Raw genomic sequence first — 20,340 nt, forward strand, 5'->3', positions numbered from 1 at the left:
GATCTGACTCCCTCTTCTGGAGTGTCTGAAGGCAGCTACAGTGTACTTACATATAATAAATAAACAAATCTTTAAAAAAAAAAAAAAAACAGAGCAGCCTTTCACAACATGTACAAACATACACATGCATACACACAACCTGATCAGCTCCTCCTCCTGCTTCCATTCTTACCCATTTCTCTAAGTAAAGGTCTGTCTTCTATGGCAATGTTGACCAACAGACAGCTCTAAGCCCCCAGTATGCAGAGCTGTCTCATGAGTACAGAAAACCACCTGGGCATAGTGGCACCTGTCATCTCAGCACTCAGCAGGTTAAGTCCAGGCTTGACTACAGACTGAGAACCTGCCTGGAAACAAATACCTCAAGGGTTGAGGGGCCTAAGGAACTGATCACTTGCTTAGTAGGAGAAAAAGGAGAGAGGATAGAAGGTTCCAGTGTCTGCTTTTGCAAATAAACACTTTTCTACAATCTTATTAAGGTAGGAGATACGTAAAAGATGCTTCCAAAATAAGGCTCCTTAAGGTGTATTTAAGAAAATTAATGGCCAGGTGTGGTGTTGCATGCTTCAATCCCAGCACCCAAAGGCAGAGGCAGGCCAACCTGGACTACACAGAGTTCCAGGACAGCCAGAGCTATATAGAGACTCTCTGTCTCAAAATAAATAAAAATTACAAACAGAGAAAAGGAAATTAAAGAATAAATTATAAGTAGTTTTAAGATATTCAAGTACATTATCAATATTTAAGTAAAATTTTAGGCCTAAGTGAAGCTTGACAGCAGCACCCTCAAGAGTTCCTGCCTCAGCACTACAGAATCAAATTCCTTTTGCATGGGTTCTTACATGCAGCGATGTGTAAACAGCCTTGGCAAAGAGCAAAGCAGTTTTGGAAGAACAAGTCATCCCCAGAAAACACCACAGCCCCCAGTGAAGCTACAGAAGCTCCCCAGACCGAGCTAAGTGCTGCAAACCTCAAAAAGACAGCAGCCACATATCAACCTGGCTCACTGGACACCTTTTTTTTGTATAGCCCTGGCCTCTCAGCCCCTTCTAGGAACAGCCTTAAATCCAGCCAGACAACAAGAAATGGCCATGTATCTGACCTGATTAGGGCCCCAAGGGAGGCAGGCAGGGAGTAAGGTCTACAAATAGTGAACATGCCAGCTATGTGTGTATCATCTCAAGAGTCCTCAGTCTCCCCACTATGTCCGTGTGAGCTAGGAGTGGCCCCACATAGACACCTGACCTCAAGTTGTGCCCTGTGTTGACCTTCAGCTGCCCAATGTGGCCATGTGAAGGAAAACTAAGAGCTGTGTAATGACCCAAGTTCTAGATTTGGGCTCTTAAGCCTGAGACCACAAGTTTATCATGAAACAGAGTCTATAACCCTTACAGGCAGATCACTCTGTAGGACCTAGCCTGATTCATCCATGCTGGTACCCGGAAAGGACAAATTGTTTTGCATACAATGTCCCCAAAGGTTCAGATGAACATCTCCCATAAGGACACACTGAGTAAACGGTGAGGGACCAAGATGTATCCCATATCCCTTTCACATAGGCACCCTTTGCCACAGTATTGCTGCTGGTTGTTGCTCTTCCCTGCAGGAGGCGGCCCAGGGGAGGGAGGAGGGGCCTTGAAGCCCACTTCTAAGGAAAAAAGGGAGGTTCCACAGCCCATGACAAGGAAGAATCAGGTTAGAACTCTTTCCCGCTGTGGCCAGACAGTTCCCTTGCACACACTTGCACCTGTAGCTGCAGTTACCTCCAGTACACAGAGCTGAGCTGCCACATGAGGCGTCACAGAGGTCATGAGCCTCTGGTGGCCTCTGCCACCCTATCACCCTACCACCCACCACTCCCTCATTCTATTGGAAGGCTGGCTCTTCTCCCTGCCCACAGGACTCTTCCTCTAGGCCTCAGCTGAAACTTGCAACTTCTATCTTTATGTTCATCTGTTTATATATTCCGACTCCTTTCCTGAGACAGGACACACCTCTTTATTCCATGTGTTACCAGGGCCCAGTACAGGAACAACGCTCAGCACAAAAGAGACACTGGATATACACACTTGCTAAACTAAAAAAGAACTAGAGCACACTTGCTTTCCCTCACTCTCTTCCTGTAAACTAAGCCAGAAGAATCTTCATGCCAAGAAGGAAGCCAGCGATGGAAAGCAAACAGAAGCCAGCAGGCAAAGCAGCACTTCTGCAGCCCAGTCTTCCGCAAGCAGCCTGAACAGCAGCTAGAAAAACCAAAACCAAACTGGGAATAGTAGGTATTCCTGACAACTGGGAGGATAAAAAAGGAGAACTGTCTAAGTTCAAATTCAGCTGGGGCTAGAGTGAGACACTTTTACAAAAAAATAAAACAACAGAAACTATACTCAAAAATGGATCAAAGAACTAAATTTATAGAATCTTAAACTGCAGGTGAGACTTCCTATCCTTGGAGTTGGCAATAGGTTCTCACACATCTCATCAAAAGCTACCAACAGCAACAAATAGGGCAATCTGTAGCTGGGGAGAAGTCCTGACCTTGCCACCCATGAAGCACACTTTACAAAGTGCTAGGGCAATAGCATGAGTGCACACAGTCTGGCCTGCTTGGCCAGTGAAGACCTCTTCTCAACAAATAAGTGGGGGGCACTTAAGGAATACTGAGGTTATCCTCTGACCTCTAGGTGCACATGTACACACGCGAGAGCATGCACACACACTAAAAGATAATTTAGACTGCATCAAAATTAAAACTGTATGCATCAATTGGTACTACCAGCCACTGGAGCACAGCTTTAATACCAGCTTGGGAGGCAGATGTAGGCGATCTCTCAGTAAGTTCAAGACCAGCCTCATCTACAGAATGAATCCCCAGGACACATAGGGCTACAAAGTGAGTCCTTCTCTCAAACAAACAAAATATCAATACAGTGAAACAGACACACAAAATCTTTTCCTTGAGGGCCTTGTATCCAAAGCATCTTACCAATAGAGGAAGAATTCTTTATGACTAAGGGACAGTCAAGGGAGCTTGCTGGGGTCACAGCAGCTCCCCCTCCAAGGAAAAGCAAAATTACATGTCAATTCAAAAATCAAAGGACAAGCCAGGTAGATCTCTGAGTTCGAGGAACTACAAAGTGAGTTCCAAGATAGCCAAGGTTACACAAGAGAAGCCCTGTCTCAAAATACAAAATGAAACACACACACACACACACACACACACACACACACACACACGGAAAACACTTTAATAGACATTTCTTGCACCCATTCAAATGACTAGTAAGAGGACCAGAGAGACAGCTCACAACTGCCTGCCAACTCCTGCTTCAGGGGATCAATGCCCTCAAGCACCCACAAACATACATATGCATAAAAGATAAGATTTTAAAATGTTTTGGAATTAGGGAGAACTGTGCAATACCTTGAGTATACTGAATGCCAACAGATACCACACTTTGAAATGGTGAAAATGTCAATTTTTCTTGCATGGGTGGCGATTACCTGGTTGGTGTTTTATTTTGTTTTGTTTTATTGTGGGGGCAGGGGAGGAGATGTCCAAGTCCTAAGGGTTGCAGCTATTTGAGCCTGGTGATCAATAACAAGAGCTTGTTCTTAAGGAAAGATGTTTGATGAAGTATACAGCTCCAGAGCCTGCAGCTACCATGCCAGCAATGGCAGCTATCAGGGAACCCAGACTGCTACAGTAGTTCACCACACAAATGGGATTATGAGCCTTGCCCCAGAGCAAACGTGCCAATACCTGGCAGTGTGGCCAGGAACTTGCATGGGACAAGGAACTCTAGAGCAGCTGTGTTGAGGAAGGCTGCGGTCCTCCCTGCAGTTCCTAGGCCACCATTTAAGATCCTCTTTCAAAAACTAAACAAGGGCTTTGGTGTGGGAGGGCATGCTTTTTGATCCTAGCACTCTAGAAAAGACAGGTGGACCTAAGAGAGTTTGAGGCCAGCCTCAACTACACAGTGAGTTCTAGGCCAGTTAGCATTATTTAATGGGACTCTGGCTTACAGACAGACAGACAGACAGCTGGTCCGTGGTGGCACACACCTTTAGTTCCAGCACTTGAGAGGCAGAGGCAGGCAGATCTCAGAGTTCAAGGGTAGCCTGGTCTACACAATGAGTTAGTTCCAGGACCACAAACAAGGAAGACTCAGAGAAACCCTGGGGGGCGGGGGGGGGGGACGACGACGACAAAACTACTGCTATTTGAGCTGCTGGCTTGAATTTCAAAAAAAAAAAAAATCATTAAATTATTTCTTGGCTTGGGATTAGAACGGAGTTTCAAAGTGAAACCTTTCAAAAGTGTCTAAAAGTGCCAGCAAGTGGTGGCACATGCCTTGTTTTAAAAAAAAAAAAAAAAGATTTATTTATTTTATGTATGTGAGTACACTGTAGCTGTAAGATGGTTGTGAGCCTTCATGTGGTTGTTGGGAATTGAATTTTTAAGACCTCTGTCCTGCTCACTCTGGTCAACTCTGCTCGCTCTGGCCCAAAGATTTATTTATTATTATATGTAAGTACAATGTAGCTGACTTCAGATGCACCAGAAGAGGACGTCAGATCTCATTATGGGTGGTTGTGAGCCACCATGTGGTTGGTGGGATTTGAACTCAGGACCTTTGGAAGAGCAGTCAGTGCTCTTACCCGCTGAGCCATCTCCCCAGCCCAGCACATGCCTTTAATCTCAGCAACTGGGAGGCAGAGGCGGGTGGATTTCTGAGTTCGAAGCCAGCCTGGTCTACAGAGTGAGTTCCAGGACAGCCAGGGCTATACAGAGAAACCCTGTCTCAAAAACAAACAAACAAACAAACATTTCTGAAAGTTTCAAAGGTTTAACTCCTGCCATCTTATACTATGTATTTATGAGAAGTGGCCTTTTCAGCACTAATAATTTTAAAGACAAAGAACCAACTCTTGAGAGACAGTGAAGATACTATATAATAACACATACTTAGCCAAAGCCCAGCATTTGCTACTGAGGTGTAAGGTTCAGTGGTTCACTGCCTGCAGGTGGAATCTCTAAGATTTGGCGCTTATGATGAAGTACTTTTACCTATTGAGCCATCTTGCTGACCATAAATTTTTGTTATGGAAAATTTCAAGCACACCCACAAAGTAGTAGTGATGCTATGATGGGATGTGTGTACTCCCCAGGTCCCTGGCCTCATGTCTCCCATGCCCATACTGGCCTTTGTGAAGCCAATGCTTTGAACATGCCCTTGGTGACACTTTCAACCACTTAACAGCTCACCCCTCCCTCTCTATGGATATGCTTGTCTTCCCCACCATCACCCCTGAATTAAGTCATTTGTTTGCCATGGTTGGGTTCTGCGAGTGAGGTTTCTGCAGTTAATATGACATGAACCCAATTTCCTATAAACTGTTCTTTAGACAAAATGGCCAGTGTACATCCTTCTGGAAGTTCCTATCACTACCCTGCCCCACCTCTAAACACTGGTGGTCATTGAATATGGCTGTCTGCACCTCTAATAACTCATTCTCAGCCTGGCAGTAGTGACACATGCCTTTAATCCCAGCACTATGGAAAAAGAAGCATGCAGATCTGAGTTTGAGCCTCATCTACAGAGCATGTTCCAGGACAGCCAGGGCTACACAGAGAAACCTTGTCTCAAAAAGAAACTAAAACAACAAAAATTCATTCTGCAGCTGTAAAACTAAACTCACAGTTCTGTACGTTCATAGTAATTAGTGAATGTGACAACTGCTACTACTATGCTGGCCACTAAGGCTACTTAATATGCAAGTCCAATTCTCTCCACAATACTATCCAATGACACACTGGTCACTTGTGTACAGAGTTCCTCAAAAGCTGATATAGTGACACGTGACTATCCCCCTGCACATGGGGAGGCTCAGGTCTGAGGATTGTGTGTGTGAGACTACTCTGGTCTATACAGCAAAACTGTGTCTCTAGACGTAAACACAGGCTCTGCGGTCCATGCTGAGAGGCCCTCCTCTGACATATCTTGGCCCTACCAAGTTCAGGCTGGAAAGACAGTGTACATGCTTCACCTCCTCACTGAAGACGAAACCACACTGGCTCCCCAATATCCTCTAAAGGAGAATGGGGACTTGCCAGCTTCTAGTTCTTTGAAAGCCAACATGAACTTGGAGACTTTTCATATTATTCATTTATTTAGAGACAGGGTCTCACTCTGCTACACAGATTGACTTAGGCTCCTGGGCTTCAGCCTTGCAAAGAGCTGGCACCTGGCTCACCATCAATTGTGTTTCTTTCATATATACTATGGATGAAGCCAGGGTCTCACTAAGCCAGCATTCTACGCCCCCACCCCCAGTTGCACCACTGTAGTGGATTCAACACGGGTAACTCCAGGACTTGCTGTAATCACCTGTTGCACTTGACCTGTGCTACTACTGTGGGCCTTTCTGACACAACTGTCACTTCCTAATGCAAATTCAGAATTCAGTGTGATCTGGTTTGACTCAAGTTCTGCACTTCTCTTTTGGTCCTTAGAGACATTATCTGTTTCTTCTACAATGTTTAACAGGAAAAAATAAAACAAAATAAAAACAACAAAGGTGCAAAAAACGTGACTCCAACTGGTTAGCTTTACAAAACTGGCATCTAGTGTAAAAATGCAGGAAAAAACAAGACCTGACAGTCACCATGCTATGCTGTGCACATGCCCTTCACTGGCACACATTGTAACACACATAGTAATGGTGTTTTTAGTAATAAAGAACAAACACACACACACCTTTCCTTTGGAAAATGGATTCATGCTGTACTTTGTGTAGGACTAAAAATGATAGAACCCCACACAAGAGGCTCTGGCCAGCATTATCTCTGCATCCTTCACCTTGTCACTACTGTCACAGGATCACTACCCACATTCTTCACCCAGGTGCTTACACAGTAATAATAAGCTCCCCTGTCACAATCCTTTCCCACCACCCACAGGAGAGAGCTTTGGTTCTAAATAAACACATAGTAGTTCTATGACTCCAGTAGGGCCTGACTGATCTCTACAGGAACAGCTAGAGACCACAGCAAAGATGTCTCAGGGACTCTGCAACCTGCATAATCTTCTTTAGCAGGAAGACAATGCTGACTGTGCTGTGGCTATGTACTGCTTTCCTAAAGCCCCATCTCACTTAAGATCTCTAATACCTAGCACACGAGTCATCATGATCCCTACCAAATAAAAGATATACACACACCTGCAACCCAGCAAATGATACCCAAGGATAAACACTTTGTCCACAAACCTGAGCCAGCAGAAGGGCCTGCTGGGGTGGGCATGTGGTCTGTGTGCACCTTTGTAATGGACAAGAGTTGCCTAGCACATGAGGACCAGGGATCAGGAAAACCCAAATGCAGCAAAAGGTAAATATGGCCTAGAATTAAATCAGGACACACCGTAGAAAACATAAATTAAAACCTGCAATCCCAGCAGCTGGGAGGCAGAGGCAGAGGCAGGAGGATTACCTGGAGTTCATCTGGGCTACATAATAATACTCTCTCAAGAAACAAGCCAGAGTTAGTGGTACACACTGTAATCTGAGCACTTGGGAATCTGACGCAAAAGATCAAGACTAGTGTGGACTACATGGCAATACCATTCTGAGACAGGGTTGTCTCAGAAAACAAAGTAAGGGGCTGGAAAGATGGCTCAAAAGTTAAGAATAAGAGCATTTGCTGCTCTTGCAAAGGACACAGCAATTCCCAATACACACATGGTGGTTCAGAGCCACCCTTAACTTCAATACCATGCCTTCTTCTGATCTCCTCGGGTACCTGGCATGTGAGTGGTACACAGGCCCACATGCAGGTGTAACACTAATACACATAAATTAAAGAGAAAAAAACCTAAAAACCAAAACTGTAGCTAGGCAGTGGTAGTACACGCCTTTAATCCCAGGCGAATTTCTGAGTTCAAGGCTAGCCTGGTCTACAGAGTGAGTTCCAGGACAGCCAGGGCTATACAGAGAAACCCGGGGGGGGGGGGGGGGGGGCAAACAAACAAACAAAAAAACACCCAAAACTCTAACCCTAACACTGTCACAGATACTTTCCAGCACAGCAGGATGTCAGAGCAGGAGCCAAGCAGATGCCAGTAAGTGGTGGTAGACCATTTGGTAAGACACCGTGTGACAGTCCTAAAACTGTGACGCTATCCTGGGAGGTTCTGAAACCATGCCCTACTTCTAGGATGCCACTCAATTCCTCCTCCTTTTACAGGCACTAAATGTCACTATGTAAATGTCATTGTGAGGCCCTGGTGGCAATAGAAAGGCCCCTCCTTCCCCTGTGGAATTCTGGCCTTTTGTATTCTGTAAAGCTGAGGTTTCCACATTAGAGCTAGCTGGGCAGTGGCTAAAGAACAATTCTAGCCATCTGGGAGGAGATACAGCTGGAGATCAAAGGTTAATATCTGGTTCCCCCCCACCCCCACCCCCACCCCCACCCCCAGGCCTTTGAGCAGGTGACCAATAAACATGGTGTCTACCCCAAGGCTCAAGGGTCATACCTGATGCCACAGGAACCCAACTCCCTGCCTTCCTTCCTGAGCAGGGCTTTATCAGATATGTAGAGGTTATCTAAGCCAGCTTTCCATTCCATAGACACCAGTCTCTAGCACTCACCTGGCCTCAGGGTCCGGGACACGGATCCTACCATGCTGCCATGGCCACAGCTCTGTCAAAAGGCAACTTATGTGGATGTGCTGGCTCAATGTGCTGGCCAACCTAAACCAAAAGACAGAAAAACACTTGAGTTCCATAAAATGGTTGGGAATCAGGAAATTTCAAACTTCTCCAGTGCTGGGGTGTAATTCAGTGGTAGATCCTACCAAGTATATGCAAGACCTGGGTCCTGTCTCCAGCATCCACAATAGAAGAAAATGCTTCCAGTCATAGGAATAGTGAACTCTGCCATTGCTGCCCTCCACAACAGGAGCCCAGACAAGCAAATCAATTTCTAAGGCCTAGTGGGCATGGGGTAACCTGTGAACAACACCCCAGACCTACCTTGGAAGCTCTCAACAAAAGCACAACAACAACACTGAGTAACAGGCCAAGTCTAGATAGTTCTCATTTATCACCCAGAACACAGAGTAAATGATTGAAGGGCTGTCCTCACAGCAAGCTAGGAGTGACAGAATGGTTAAGGCCAAGCTGACACAGGTGCTGATCTAATGTGGGGATGGCCTCGGAGCAGGCCCAATTTTATAAAACAGAGACTTGATACATCAGGAAACCTGCCCAGCAAGCAGACCAGCGGGATTCCCGCTCTGAACCACCACCAGTGCAGAAGTACAAGTTTGTCCCTGAGGATGAGGAGGGCACAAGTACCCAGGGAAGAAGAGATATAGCAGAAGAAGTCCAAATTCCTGGGCAGAGTGGCTCCATGACAGGCCCCAGAGTCTGTGGTGTCAGGTTGGGTCCCACTTTCAGAATTTTATGCACCCGGCCTCTCCAGTAACAATACCACCTCTGTTCTCTTTCTTCGTGTTCATACAACTGCCAGGAAAACATACTAGTAAGAAACCAGTTTTGTTGTTGTTTTTAAATGAATGGCTCAACAGTTAAAAGCACTGGATACTCTTGTAGAGAACCAGGGTTCAGTTCCTAGCACCCACATGGCACACATACATGGAAGAAAAACACTCATACACACTTTTACAAAGAAACCTTTTCTGTTTAGTTTTCAGTTTATGATACAAGATCTTATGATATAACTCTGGCTGATCTAGAACTCAAGAGGTCTGCCTGTCTCTGCTTTCTACGTGCTGAGATTAAAAGTACACACCACCATGCCCACCAAGAAATCTCTTTTCTAAACTCTTTTCAGTAATGTGTGACTCAAGAAATATTCTCACAGAAAAACTTGCCAGAAAGACCTTTGGGTATCAAGGAGCACAAGGCTCCTCCCATGTAAAAGACCCTTGCCACAGACACTACCAGGGCCTTCCATCCCAGTGTAAACTGGGAAAGCCAGCAAATGCTGCTACCCCTCAGCTGCCTGACCCACTAAGTTCAAGCTTCTCAGCCAGAGGCAGGGAGCCCTAGTCTAAGTGCCCAGACACCTGTCCCTTCTCAGGATCAAGGCCAGCACAGAGACCCCACCCTGGGATGATTTCAACTTTACTATGGAACAAAAGCTACGATTTCTGTAGAGGCCGCCTTTCAGCTTTTGAGTCTCAACTTGTTCCCAGGCTAGCAATATGCAGCCTGATCATGTCTCCCTGTTGGTGGCCAATGCCCACACCTCCAGCGTACAGTCCCACACCCAAAAAAGAAAGCAGTGAAATTGCATATAGAAGTCAGAGAACGACTTTCAAAAGCTGGTTCTTCCCTTCCACTATGTAGGTTTTAAGTATTAAATTCAGGTTGAGTGGTCAAGTGGTGGTAAACCTTACTGGCTAAGTTACCTTGCAAACCCTTGCTTGTATGTTCTCAATTTGTGATGGTCTGAGTTAGCAAGACCCTGGCCTGGGTCAGTCACAGGCCATTAGTGCACAAAGTCAGCTGTGTTTCCAGAGGCACATCAATCAGTGAGAAGTGAAGATTACAACAAAATCTGTTTACAACAGGCATAAAAACATGATGCATAAGGGGGAAAAAAAACTACAGTCATGTTAAAGTCCTGGCACTCCCCTGAGATAGGAAGATGGTTTGACTCTAGAACAAGACAGAGATTTTTTATCTCAAAAAACAAAAACAAAACCCACAGAGCTGGGATGTAACCCTGGCAGAGCTCGCCTGGCAGCAAGCAGGCCTGGGTAATGTCTCCCACATCAGAAAAGTAAACAAGACAAATGGAAAGGAATCCCTTTCCTTTATTTATGGTTAGGAGGTACAAATTCTCTTCCCAACTGACCTACAAATACAATGCATGTACTATCAGAAACTTTGAGCAGAGGCTGGGCACATAACTGCAGCACAAGTGCTTATCATACAAGCGTGAGGACTCACAGCCTATAAAGAAGCTGAATATGGTAGCATGCTCTTATACTCTCAGAGGGGGGAACAGAGGTAGGAGAATTACCCGATTTCAGGGTTAACGTGAAATCTCTCTGCATAGCCCTGAGTTATCCTTAAACTCATTGCTATCCTCATGCCTCTGTCTGTTGGGATCAAAGGTATACATTACCCTCCCCAACTCAACTCTGTTAGTTCTGATATTAAATATGTATGGAATTTCAGCCACTTCTCTAAGTGTCCAAACTATCCTCTCTGCTAAAGTGAAGGATGTTTCTGAACTAGGTTCCTTATTTCAAGAAGCCTCTGAACAAGCAAGATAGCTAGATAAGTAAAGGCAAGCCTGAGAACCGGAGTTCAATCGCCTACAGTCACATGGTAAATAGAACAGATTCTCACAAGTTGACCCACCCATGTGTACAAGCACACACACACAAACCACGTACATTCTCTCTCTTTTTTTTTTTAAGATTTATTTATTTATTATATGTAAGTACACTGTAGCTGTCTTCAGACACTCCAGAAGAGGGCATCAGATCTCATTACAGGTGGTTGTGAGCCACCATATGGTTGCTGGGATTTGAACCCAGGACCTTTGGAAGAGCAGTCAGTGCTCTTATCTGCTGAGCCATCTTGCCAGCCCACCACGTGCATTCTTAATCCATCTATCAATGTATTAGCAGTTGACTAGACTCAAAGCATCAAACATACCCCAGAGGCCAGCCAGCCTAGTGCCCATCCACCTAAATAAATCTCATTTTTGGACTTCAGGCCCAGCCTTATACATCAAACACCCTCCCACTGTGGACATTTCACATCTGAAACAAAACCTCTATAAAGATGGACTTTCAAATCCGGGTCATCAAGAGGGATGCCTGCATCTGTAATCACAGCTACACAGGACGCTGAGGCAAGACTGTAATGAGCCAACAATAGACTAGCTCTAAAATAATAAAAATAAACACCAACTCTCCACTCTAAACTGAGAAAGACCTAAAAAAAATAACTACCAGGCCACTGTGACACTTAAAAATCTAAGAAATGCTTAATGCACACAACCTCATTCCAGAAGCCTCTACCCTGGAGAAGTGCTTGAACTTATTAGCCTATTCTGCTGCCTCTTTGCTGTACCTGCTAGCAGCTCCCAACCCAGTCTGTTCCAGAGTTTCCGGAAGGCACCCTCAGCCCACCCCTACCCAGTACAGCTCCAGTGTCTGTGGACCTTCCCACCAAGCAGTAAGGCAAGACTGTGTTATCAGATTCTGCCTGGCTTCAATTCAGCACCTAGAGCGTGTGACACACAGCTAGTGCTGTACGTTTGGACTTGGGTAATAGGCTAGGATGGAGGAGTTAGTCTGGGGAGCCCAGTGCAGCAGCCCCTTTAGTCAGTCAATGTGACTCTCATAAGAAATGAGTAGAGATCTAGCAGAACTCACTTAGCATTTCCACAAGGAACATTTCTTGAAACTAATCATGTGATTACCACTGCACCTCACTAACTGGGTTCAGAAAGCTTTGCTGTTTTTATGCCAAACTCATACATTTAAAACAATATCAAGTAACCCGTAAGTGCACAATTACCAGCTCATGGGAGACTCTTTACCTCCCCTGATAAATCATTACGCTTTAGCTTTGACCCTGCACCTGGGTCCTCCACTCACACATACACCCTTCTCCTGTAACCGACCCTGACCTTCTGTCCTATTTGGAGAGAAACCACACTTTGACAGGAAGATAGCCATGGGAGCCACAGTCGTGAAATCAAGCCTTGGCACTGTGGCTGCCCCATCTTTTGTTGTCATTTGATCCTCTGGGACAAGGCCTGGAGGATGCTCCTTTTAACTCCAGGATGAAGGCAGAATTAAGTGCCTGCTAGGTTACTCATGGCCAACACACAGGAGACAACACAGGTGTATGAAGGCACTGGCATTTGACTGGAAGGGCTGACTATATTACACTCTTAGGACTGGAAAGCATGAGTGTTCCCCTCTACTCTCTGTCCACCACCTGCCCTCACTGACACCTGTGCAGTCTGCACCCACACATTTGCCACCTTGGCCCCCATATTCTCCTGACAGATCCAAGAACCCAGTACTTCTTGTTGCTCCTGTCTCTGACCCTTCCAAACCCAGAGTGCACCTGCCCTACACAAACCAAGCATCTACCCACTTCACAAAGCTCACCTGGACCCTCTCTAGGAGTAGAACTCATAACACCAGAAAGGGAGAAACCAAGGCACCAAAGGAGGCACCACAGTGCTGGCAGGTGGAGGATTAGGTCAAACCCACAGTATGTGTGTCTGTCTTTGTCTCTAATGTCTCGCTCATTCACACATGCACGCACACGCAAACATACAAACACACACACACACAAAACTCAAAGATCAGCCTGCCATGGCCTCTCAAGTGTGAGGATTAAAATATGTGCCACCATACCCAGCAACACAGAATCATAATTCTTTTCTCATTTTGTCTCTGTGTAGCCCTGGCTATCTGGAAACTAATTCTGTAGACCAGGTTGGTCTCAAACTCAGAGATCTGCCTGCCTCTGAAGATTAAAGGTGTGCACCACCACCACCACCACCACCTGGCTGAGGCTTCACAATTCTTAATGTAGCCCTGGTGGCCTAGAACTCAAAGTTCCAGTTCCACCCAGGTGCTAGCAATATGCACACTAAGTGTGTGCTCTATTGCTAAGTTCTGCTCCAGCTCACATTCAGTTTCTAACTTGGGGATTGGCACCCTATTGCCTGCTACCCACATTCAAGCAATTAGTTTTCCTGGGACATAGTCACAACCAATGCTCCCTCTGTGTCTGCCTACAATGACAGAGCTAAGCAGTGGTGATACATGACAGAGTTAAACCAAAAGCACTATCTCAAAATAAGGAACCTTATTTTAGCACTATCTCAAAATAAGGAACCTTACCTCTAAGGGCTAGCAAGGAGCACTTTGGAGCTGTTCAGGAGAAGAGCAAAGGGACCCCAGCCACAACAGCACAGGGCATAGCTTGGGCTCCAGCTCCAGGTCACCCCCAGGGAACCTGTGCAGAGCCTGCTCTCCCTAGGGTAAAACACCTTGTTAACTATGTCCCTAGGGAGCAGGGACATATCAGACTAAGCAGACTAGAGAAACAGTCCCAGGAAAGCAAAGGAGCCAGTGGGGAAACTGGCCATACAGCCCATCCCCTTAGCAACCAAAGCTAGGACTAGGGGATGAGAATGGTACAGTCCTGTCCATCATCTCAAATCCTAGCACCCACAATCCCTAGCTCACCTTGTCCTCCCCTTATCTATGGTAATAAAGGCCTTGATGGAGGATGGATCATCTCACAATGAGCCAACACACCCTCCCTAATATCCCTGAAGACAGACAGATGGATGGACACACACACACACACACACACACCCTCTCTCAGTATCTTATGATGGTTCGAATGTGTACATGCACTTACACACACATCATGACTCCAGTAAGCCTGTCTCTCCCCTACTTGCTCCTCCTCACACCTGCCCACCTGTCTGCCGAGGTCCCTGCCATGTCCTCCTTCCCTTTTGCCACTTCTGGTACAAGTCCCTGTCACTTAAGCAAGCACTCCCCAACCAGTACATCCAGCCAAGTTAAATAGATTGGGATGTGGCAACAGTTAGGACCCCCTACACTGTTGTCAGCACCCACAATGTTTCCATCACAAACTTGGGGCAAAACCAGTCAAATATACAAAGTGTCTTCCCTCAGAATCCAAGGCTAAGAGGCAGCCATGCAGGCCCCAGCCCCCAGCATGAGTCCAGGCCTCCCAGAGAGCAGCTGTTGCTTCAGCCTCTCACAGCTGAAGGTCCCAGAGGCCTAGCCTTGAGTCTAGAGAAGCCTCCTCCCTGTGACTCCCTGTCATTGCTGTCTTGGTACTGGTGGTTGGCATAATGTACACACCTTTTTTTTTTCTCTCTCTCTCTCCGCAATGGCAGAAATGGACCCCAGAGCCTCTGCTTTCAAAGTAGGCAAGTGGTCTCTACTGAGCCCCTAACTAGCACCCCTCCCTTCTTACTGCAGAGGTACAGTATCCCACCCAATGTCTCACAGATCAGAAAGCAGGCACTTTCATCATACTCTCCTTCCCTACTAGCCATCCTAAAGGCTCAAAAACACTTTTGGCCAGCTGTGGTTCTCAATGACCCATAGCCCTCCGAAAAAGCCCACCTCCCTCCTGAAGCTCCTTCAATACTGTGCTGTGAACCAAGTGACAGCCTCTGCGCCAGGCAGGACCTCCACAGGAAACCTCTACCTCTTACTTTGGCTATAGTGACTTAAAGCCATTCTTCAAAACGTCTCGGCTCCTATGTGGATGTGGACACTCCTCCCAATGTCCACACAACTGGTGGGAACTGCACACACCTGAATATTGAAATATACTGAGGGCAAGGTCTGTGGGCCTCAGGAAGGTCTGAAGTGCTAAGCACTGAGATGCTCAGTATGTGAAAAGCTTGTCAGACACCTGAAGGAAGTGTGACAAGAAAAAGAGGAAATGGCTTCTTTGCCGGGAAGCTGGGACTGCTCCCCTGTGATAAGTCCTTTTTCCCCACCCCTTTCCTGGCATGAGGTTCTCAAAGTCCTTAGGACCTCCAAAGTGCTCATGTCATGGACGAGGTTCCAGTGCTGGCTAGTGATAAGTTAGCTGCCCACTCAATCCCTGGGTGGGAAAGCAAAGAGAGGGGCTGGAGGCTAGTGGGTCCCAGTACCAAAAGCACCAACAATTGAGCCTCTGCCATAACACTCCAAAAGCACCCACAGGCCTAGCACTCTGGAAGCTTCCAGACAACAGGACACAGGAAGTTCCTGGAAGAGAGTGGTTGCCTGATGAGCCCTGAAGCTCCTTCTCAACACTGCAACACCCATACTGAAGAGGAACATGTCTTCCTGAGTTCTAAAAGCTGCTGAAGGAGGGACCTAGGAACCTAGACTGATAAACAGTCATCAGAAACCCAGGAGAGCCACACTGGGTAACAAAGAGAGGAGCAGCCTTGAGAATAATAAGCCTTGGTCCTGTGGGAGCAAACACAGACTCCAGGGAGCTGTTGTGGGCAGAGAGCTGAATTACAGGATGTCCTGCTGGTGTGTGCTGCTCAAGGGCCACATGTTGAGGTCACTAAGGACTCAGCCTGAAATGTGGAGACAGTTTTCCCTGACTACCTTCTGCAAGAATATATCAGTACGTAACATACTTCCAGACACATTGACAAATAGCTATGGAAAAAATGATGAATACCTGTGACCCCCCAAGCAGGGCAGTTGGAGATCTAAGACTCTCCCCAATATTTCCTGGTGGTTTCAGGGGCTTGAGGAGGGTCACCCCACCAAGCTGGAGGAGGCCCTGCCCCTACAGGAGCTAACACCAAAGAATTCCTGTGCTCCAACACTCTACCTATGAGATGATGTCACAATGAACCTTCTAGAGTGACAAGCATTTCTTTTAGCAGCTGACACAAGTCAGGCCTTCAATGTGTGTATGCCTTAGTCTCTTTCTAACTAATCCTAACAGACAGATCCATGTCCTCATAGTTACAAATTATTTTTGAGGTCATATTTTTGTGCAGTTAATGCACACAAGGTAAAACTCTTTTTTTTTTTTTTTTTTTTTTTTTTTGGTTTTTCGAGACAGGGTTTCTCTGTATAGCCCTGGCTGTCCTGGAACTCACTTTGTAGACCAGGCTGGCCTCGAACTCAGAAATCCGCCTGCCTCTGCCTCCCGAGTGCTGGGATTAAAGGCGTGCGCAGCCGGGCGTGGTGGACAGCCCGTGGTGGACAGAGTTCCAGGACAGCCAAGGCTACAAGAGAAACCCTGCCTCGAAAAACCAAAAAAAAAAAAAAAAAAAAAAAAAAAGGCGTGCGCTGCCACGCCCGGCTAAGGTAAAACTCTTAACTTTCTCCACTTCAGAGACTTACTATAGTCCAAATTGGCCTCATATCTGTAGTATGGAGATTACCCTGCTTCACCTGGTAACCAAGCTAGGCTTATTGTGACCATTCTTAAATATGTGGTTTAACATTATTAAAAATGTTTACATGTGGGCCAGGTGGTCATGGCCCTTTAATCCCAGGATTGGAAAGGCAGAGATTAAGCTGAGTTCGAGGAGATTCTGGACTATAGAATGAGTCCAAGACAGCCAAAGCTACACAGAGAAACCTTGTCTTAAACACCCACCCAAAAGAAGTTTACATGGGCCAGTTAGATAGCTTAGCAAAGGCTGCCAAGCTTGACAACTGAGTTCAACCTCCATGACCCACAACACCTGAAAGATGTCCTCTAAACTCCTCCCATGCCCACACTTAATGAAATATAAAAAATAAAGAGTAAAAATACTGCCATAGTTTACAGAACTTGTAAAAGTGAAACTCCCTGGCCAGTCTCTGACACCTATCATTGCCTTCCATCTGCAAGGACAGCTTGCTTTATTCCAGAAAGCTCCTGGAAGATGGGGAAATCACACAGCTTGTGTCCTTGGGGTCTAAGCCATGTCACATGCTTTCAAGGTTGAGCTACTTGTATCATTGAGCCCTCCTGGACCATGCATGCACGGGGATGTCACAGTGCAACCCAGGGCCTAGTACCTGTTTCTAGCACATCATAGCCCTAACAAGCTCCAGCATTAACCAGCCCCTGCAACTTCTCAAATGCATGGCAGAAAAGAGCCCAGGAAAGCCTGTGACTAGTGTTCTAAGAGCACTGCCCAAGCACCTTAGACCTGACCTTCATAGACAACCCTGGCCTACCACTGCATTCCAATTCCCTGGGAACATACCTGTTCAGGCCTCACCTTATAGCACAAGCAAGAGACAGCACAAGTAGAGTAGAGAGGACCACTTCATCTTGGCAACACTCTTCCCTTAAATGGAAACCTGAGCGCCCCAAATCTCCTGGAAGCCTGTGTACAAAATGTTGCACTAGATAGAGAGCCAGCTCCCAGCACATCCAACTTCATGTAAGTAAGGGGGACAACAAGACAAACAGATAACAGGGACCCCCATCAACTGATACCAGGGAGAGGGAAAACAGCATCATAATGCCCTGGCTGTGATTTATGCATTTATGCATTTATGAATGCTGGGATGAAAGGCATGTGCCACCACAGCCACCCAAAGATGGCTTAAGATGAGGCAGAATTTAAAAAGACAATCATGTCTCTGGCCTCTATGTATGTGTGCAAACTGCCTCACACACACACACCCACAATCTTTATTTAAAAGTACATTTATTTACTCATTTATTTTTAAGGCAGGGTGGTTTATATATAGCCCCGGATGTCCTGAAACTCACTATTGATAGATGAGACTGGCATTAAATACATAAAGATCCATCTGTCTCTGCCTCCCTATGCACACCTATTTTATTTTTATTTTATGTATATGGCTGTTTTGCCTGTATGTCAGTGTGCCACATGTATTTCTTTTTTTGTTTTGTTTTTTTGTTTTTTCAAGACAGGGTTTCTCTGTGTAGCCCTGCCTGGCCTCGAACTCAGAAATCCGCCTGCCTCTGCCTCCCGAGTGCTGGGATTAAAGGCGTGCGCCACCACGCCCGGCGACATGTATTTCTAGTGCCCACAGATGCCAAAGGCGGCATCAGACCTCATGGAAGAAGAGTTACAGATGGTTGTGAGCCACCATGTAGGTGTTGGAAAACAAACCCAGGAGCTTTGTAAGAAGACTAGCCAGTGCCCTTAACCACTGAGCAGCCTCTCCAGTTGCCTGGGGTTCCCTTCGTTATGTTTCTGTGTGGGAGCATGCATGAGGAGGCCACAGGACAACTTCTCTCCTTTTACTATGTGAGGACCAGGAATTAACTCAAGCACCTTTACCTTCCAAGTCACTTCATTGTCCCACAAAAGCTTATTTAAAAAAAGAGAGAGCTGGGCGTGGTGGCGCACGCCTTTAACCCCAGCACTTGGGAGGCAGAGGCAGGCGGATTTTTGAGTTCGAGGCCAACCTGGTCTACAAAGTGAGTTCCAGGAGGGCTACACAGAGAAACCCTGTCTCGAAAAAACAAAAGAGGGCTGGTGAGATGGCTCAGTGGGTAAGAGCACCTGACTGCTCTTCCGAAGGTCCGAAGTTCAAATCCCAGCAACCACATGGTGGCTCACAACCATCCGTAATGAGATCTGACTCCCTCTTCTGGAGTGTCTGAAGACAGCTACAGTGAACTTACATATAATAAAAATAAATAAATCTTTAAAAAAAGAAAAAGAAAGAAAGAAAGACAGACAGACAGACAGACAGACAGACCAAAAGAGAAAGCGGCACGTCTAAGTAAAGAAAGGGAAATCTGCAGTTTGGAGTAAGGTTGATCCCATTTAACCTCCACCTCTAGAAAAATGACCTTAGCACCTCCACATTCCCTGATGACAGGAGCTGGTACCTGGGAGCAGCTGGACAGACAGACCTACACGCTTAAGAACCTCTGTTAACTCTAATCTCAACTATCCACCAGTTTGGCAACTCAAGTCAGGAAACAAGTAATTAAGGTCTATATGCTAATAGACCATAAGGGTTGGTCTTCTAATGCCAGATAAATATCTTTTGATCCCCATAACCACAATCAAGGGCTGCCAGCATCACTTACCTGGTACCCAGGAGGTACCAGCAAAACCTACCCACAATTAGGAAGCACTGCCATTGTGACCCTCAAGGTCTCTATCACTGTTACCCTTTCACATAAGGGACTTCCCTTGACACCACTTGACAGGTGAGAAACCTGAAGCTAAGACATCAAGTCAAGCCACTGCCTAGGTCTCTCAGGTGTACACAGAGTGGTACTAGAAGGCCTAGGTTCTACTGATTCTGATGAGACTCTAGCCCCAGGCTCTACATAGCCCAGGCCTGGGGGCTCTAGGAATACTCAAAGACTGATACAGATCAATCCTCACCTTTTGTTTTAAAAATCTTAGTCCCAGAAGCAACCAACAACAACAACCAGACGCTGTTGACAAGACACTAACAACTTGCCAGCCTACAAGCAGAAAGACGGGGTTTAGAAACTTACAGACAAATCCCAGGCTGGCTCATAAGCTAAGAGCCATCTTTACCTTCATCTCTAACAGGTAATACACACAACACAACTTAAGACAGCACAAGAGCCAATCAGGCTCACACAAAGTATGTGTGCAGCCAAGAGTGGTAGGAAACTGAGGCAAGAGAATCCAAAGTTTAAAACCAGCCTGAAGCCGGGCGTGGTGGCACACGCCTTTAATCCCAGCACTCAGGTGGCAGAGGCAGACGGATTTCTGAGTTCGAGGCCAGCCTGGTCTACAGAGTGAGTTCCAGGACAGCCAGAGCTATACAGAGAAACCCTGTCTCAAAAAGCCAAAAA

At 46.2% G+C, this 20,340-nt stretch overlaps 1 protein-coding gene across 12 annotated transcripts in view; it reads right to left on the reverse strand.

Annotated features, from left to right (window-relative positions):
* Gatad2a (GATA zinc finger domain containing 2A) overlaps window positions 1-20,340 on the reverse strand; it is an 87,008-nt gene that overhangs the window by 35,368 nt on the left and 31,300 nt on the right. For 11 of the 12 annotated variants that reach the window (XM_021169800.1, XM_029480455.1, XM_029480453.1 and 8 more), the window contains exon 2: window positions 8,647-8,748. The gene's annotated coding sequence lies outside the window, so the exon portion shown is untranslated. Of the gene's footprint in view, window positions 1-8,646; window positions 8,749-16,245; window positions 16,360-20,340 lie in introns of those variants that run through there. The other variant, XM_021169795.2, reaches the window with a different exon arrangement.

Source organism: Mus caroli, chromosome 8, assembly GCF_900094665.2.
Source record: "Mus caroli chromosome 8, CAROLI_EIJ_v1.1, whole genome shotgun sequence".
NCBI classification, from domain to species: domain Eukaryota; kingdom Metazoa; phylum Chordata; class Mammalia; order Rodentia; family Muridae; genus Mus; species Mus caroli.